Here is a 5110-nt window from a genome sequence, read left to right on the forward strand (position 1 = left end):
TTTTTTTTTTTTTTTTTTTTTTGAGACGGAGTCTCGCTCTGTCGCCTGGTCTGGAGTGCAGTGGCCAGCTCTCAGCTCACTGCAAGCTCCGCCTCCCGGGTTTACGCCATTCTCCTGCCTCAGCCTCCCAAGTAGCTGGGACTACAGGCGCCCGCCACCTCGCCCGGCTAGTTTTTTGTCTTTTTTAGTAGAGACGGGGTTTCACAGTGTTAGCCAAGATGGTCTTGATCTCCTGACCTCGTGATCCGCCCTTCTCGGCCTCCCAAAGTGCTGGGATTACAGGCTTGAGCCACCGCACCTGGCCTGAATTGAAAAGATCTTAAACCACCAAGGCCCGGTTTTCTAGAAAGGCCTGTGGGCTCCTCCTGCCCAGAAGGGTAAACGGAGAGGCCCACTCCCAGCCGGGCCTCAGCAGCCTGGGAGGGGATATTGGGAGGAAGGAGGCAGGAGGGCAGCTGGAGGAAAGAAGCCGTTGCAGAACATTTAGGGGCTTTTTCTCTGACCCTAAGAATCACCAGCTGTTGGTGTCTGTTGAGTTGGGGCTCCTGGAGTCATGGGAAAACCCCCTTGGAATCCCCACTCAAGACCAACTGTCATTCTCAGCCACTGGGTTGGAGATTCCTCCAGAAATATCCACAGCTTGGCCGGGCGCGGTGGCTCAAGCCTGTAATCCCAGCACTTTGGGAGGCCGAGACGGGCAGATCACGAGGTCAGGAGATCAAGACCATCCTGGCTAACACGGTGAAACCCCGTCTCTACTGTAAAATACACACACAAAAAAACTAGCTGGGTGAGGTGGCGGGCGCCTGTAGTCCCAGCTACTCGGGAGGCTGAGGTAGGAGAATAGCGTGAACCCGGGAGGCGGAGCTTGCAGTGAGCTGAGATCCGGCCACTGCACTCCAGCCTGGGCGACAGAGCGAGACTCTGTCTCAAAAAAAAAAAAAAAAAGAAAAGAAATATCCACAGCTCCTGCCATCTGGAGGTGGCTCTATAAATTCAGAGTCACTTCTCTCCCTCCTAACCTGTCCACATGGGGCAGAGGGCTGAGGATACAGGTGTCGGGGCCATATGTGAAACCCTGTTATTCCCTCATCGGAAGAAAGCACCCTCCCTTTACACGTGGCCCAGACGGCCCTCTGCAGGGTCAGCTTCCTGAATCTGGGGGGTGGGCAGAGGGCCTGAGGATTGCACAGAGAACTCTTCATTGGTTTTAAAACTGGCTGCAGCAGAGACACCTTGTTGAAAGGTAGATTTTAGGCTGGGCACAGTGGCTCACACCTGTAATCCCAGCACTTTGGGAGGCCGAGGTGGGTAGATCACTTGAAGTCAGGAGTTCGAGATCAGCCCAGGTAATATGGCAAAACCCCGTCTCTACTAAAAATACAAAAACTAGCCGGGCATGGTGGGGCACGCCTGTAATCCCAGCTACTCAGGAGGCTGAGGCAGGAGAATCGCTTGAACCCGGGAGGTGGAGGTTGTGGTGAGCTGTGATTGCACTACTGCACTCCAGCCTGGGCCACAGAGTGAGACTCAGTCTTGAAAAAAAAAAAAGGCGGGAGGGGGGTAGATTTTAGAATCTCACTCTAGGTTTTCTGAACCTCCAGGGTTGGGGCTTGGAGGTCTGCCTTAATAAGAGCCACAGAGAGGGCTTGGAAGCCCAGTCTTTGGGAAACACTGACCCTCTCCCCTCCCCCAATCCCCATGGATCTTCGCCCCTGAAGGATTTGGGGAGCAGACCTGCGAGAAGCAACCCCAGTTCTGATCCCTGCAGCTGGGCATGGGACCCGGGAGCCAGAACAACCCCAGGGAAGGAGATACAGGCTCAGGTAGCCACTGGCCTCTGGATGACCTCGGAGGTCAACATCTGGAGTCTGCAGGCTTTGCTGGGGAGGGGGCAGGTCGTCTTAGGCAGGGAACTTCATCTCTCTGGCCTCGGCCTCCACAACCGTAAAGTGGGGCCATACTTCCCCCCTACCTGGCAAGGATGATGAAGGACTAGAGAAAACATGTCAAATGCCCTTCTCAGAACAGGGGCTCAGGAAACAGCGGCCTTGTTGATGGTGACTTAGGGCCATCAGCAGAGAGATCTCGGGTCAGGAGCCCCCATGAGCCAGCAACACACAGGACAGGAGCCTCGTGTCAGGGGCCTCTGCTGGGGATATCTGTCTTCCCGGCAGAACAGAGCTGGCCTTTCCTGAGTGGCTCCTGTTGACATCATACTGCATGCCCCCGGGACAAAGGGCACCTGGACAGAGGTACACACACAGTCTTTCTCTCCAGTGACCCCAGGAGTCCTGGACCAGGAGGCAGAGGCTTGGGTTTGAATTCTGGCAAACACAGGTCAGGGTGCTGGAGCCCAGAGGCTGGAGAATGTTCGGCCAGGGGAAGAAGAAGACATCAGTCTGGCAGGACCATGGCAGGCTGTAAGTCACACAGAGTGTTTGACTCTTTTGCTGTGAGCAAAGGGCAGCTGGCATAGAGGGTCAGTGGGGAGTGGAAGGAGTTTGACTACATCTAGAGCTTGAAAAGGCCCAAGCTGCACTCCGTGTCCCCACCAGGCAGGATGGAAGTGGCAGCCCTCAGACCTGTCATGCCAAAGCCAGCAGCTGCTCATCACCCTCAGCCCAGCATTCCTGTGGATGGCACTCCTTATGATCCCACTGGCCCCTAAGATCTACACCCGACTCCCTGGCATCTGACCACGACCCTGTCATTTCTCCCCAGGTAGGGTTGCCAGATATAGCAAATAAAAATAAAGGAACTCAGGCAGGGCATGGTCGCTCATGCCAGTAATTCCAACACTTTGGGGGAGGCCAAGGCAGGCCCTTCATTTGAAGTCAGGAGTTCAAGACCAACCTGGCCAACACGGTGAAACCCCATCCTGATTAAAAATACAAAAATTAGTTGGACGTGGTGGTATGCGCCTATAATCCCAGCTACTCGGAAGGCTGAGGCAAGAGAATTGCTTGAACCCGGGAGACAGAGGTTGCAGTGAGCCAAGATTGCTCCACTGCCCTCCAGCCTGAGCGACAGAGTGAGACTCTGTCTCAAAAAAAAAAAAAAAAAAAAAAAAAAAAAAAAAAAAAAAGGAAACTGAGCTAAATTAGAATTTGAAATAAATGACTTTTTTTTAGTGCAAGTATGTTGCATGCAATATTTGAGACATAATTAATTACACTTAAAAATGATCACTTGTGGCTGGGCGCTGTGGCTCACGCCTGTAATCCCAATACTTTGGGAGGCTGAGGCAGGCGGACCACGAGGTCAGCAGATCGAGACTATCCTGGCTAACAAGGTGAAACCCCATCTCTACTAAAAATACAAAAAATTAGCCAGGCGTGGTGGCACGCGCCTATAGTCCCAGCTACTCAGGATGCTGAGGCAGGAGAAGCACTTGAACCTGGCAGGCGGAGGTTGCAGTGAGCCAAGATTTTGCCACTGCACTCCAGCCTGGGCGACAGAACAAGACTCCATCTCAAAAAAAAAAAATATCACTTGTTTATTTCAAGTTCAAATGTATCTGGGTGGCCTCTATTTTCTGGCAGTCCTATTGTAACCATACACAGGCTCGGCCGCTGATCACTTACAAAGCCGATAACAAGGACGAGATGCAGCGAAAGGAAAGTGACTTTATTCCAGGGCTAGTGGTGGAGAAATGGCCCAGGCTTGTGCTTTATAGAAACCATTTCAAACTTTAGGCTGGGGAGAGGGACTTAAAAAGGGGCACTTGGAACGCTGGGCACAGTGGTGGCTCACACATGTCATCCCAGCACTTTGGGCGGCCAAGGCGGGAAGATCATTTCAGCCCAGGACTTTGAGTCTAGCCTAGGCAACATGGCGAGGCCCTGTCTCTACAAAAATAAAAAAATTAGCCACAGTGGCACACACCTATACTCCCAACTACTCTGGAGGCTGAGGCAGGAGGATCACTTGAGCCCAGGAGGTTAAGGCTGCGGTAAGGTGTGTTTGTGGTACCGCACTCCAGCCTGGGTGACAGAGCTAGACCCTGTCTCAAAAAATAAAACATTTTAAAAAGGGAACTTAGAACGGGAGGCATACAGGAGTGGTGCCGGGTACAAAGCCAGTGTGTCTTGTTCCACCGGCTATCTCGAGCCTTGCTCCACTTGAAGCATAGCCTGGCGTCATCCCAACCATGGCCAGGTTGTTGACTAACCACCTAGAAATAATCTCTGGAATTTTGCGGCTGGGTCTCTAAGCCTGGTCTGTTTCAAGGTTAGCTCCTGGAACTTCTAAGTGAACACATAATTAATACAAGCATACAGCTAGATAAATGTGCATGGGATAAAGGAGGGACACAGAGTTTGAAAGTACAGTTCAAGGCTATATTTTAAGACTAAGGAGGGAGGCCGAGGGGGCAAATGACAAGGTCAGGAGTTTGAGACCAGCCTGGCCAGCATGGTGAAACCCCGTCTCTACTAAAAATACAAACAATTAGATGGGCCTGGTGGTGCACACCTGTAATCCCAGCTACTTGGGAGACCCAGTCAGGAGAATCACTTGAACCCACGAGGTGGAGGTTGCAGTGAGCCGAGATCATGCCACTGCACTCCAGGCTGGGTAATAAAGCGAGACTCTGTCTCAAAAAAAAAGAAAAAAAAAAAAGTCTAAGGAGGGAAGAAAAGGGTTCTGCAGTTTATTTTGTTTTGTTTTATTTTATTTATTTATTTTTTTTTTTGAGGCAGAGTCTCGCTCTGTCGACCGGACTGGAGTGCAGTGGCCGGATCTCAGCTCACTGCAAGCTCCGCCTCCCGGGTTTACGCTGTTCTCCTGCCTCAGCCTCCAGCGTAGCTGGGACTACAGGCGCCCGCCACCTCGCCCGGCTAGGTTTTTTTTTTTGTATTTTAGTAGAGACGGGGTTTCACCGTGTTAGCCAGGATGGTCTTGATCTCCTGACCTCGTGATCCGCCCGCCTCGGCCTCCCAAAGTGCTGGGATTACAGGCTTGAGCCACCGCGCCCGGCTATTTTGATGTTACATCTTGAGACTAGGGAGAAAAGAGAAAAACGGGAAAAAGGGTAAAATGCGTTTTGAGACCCAGCGCAGTGGCTCATGCCTGTAATCCCAGCACTTGGGGAGGCTGAGGCAGGTGG

Source organism: Rhinopithecus bieti, unplaced genomic scaffold (genome assembly GCF_001698545.2).
Source record: "Rhinopithecus bieti isolate Rb0 unplaced genomic scaffold, ASM169854v2 scaffold_19459, whole genome shotgun sequence".
NCBI lineage: Eukaryota > Metazoa > Chordata > Mammalia > Primates > Cercopithecidae > Rhinopithecus > Rhinopithecus bieti.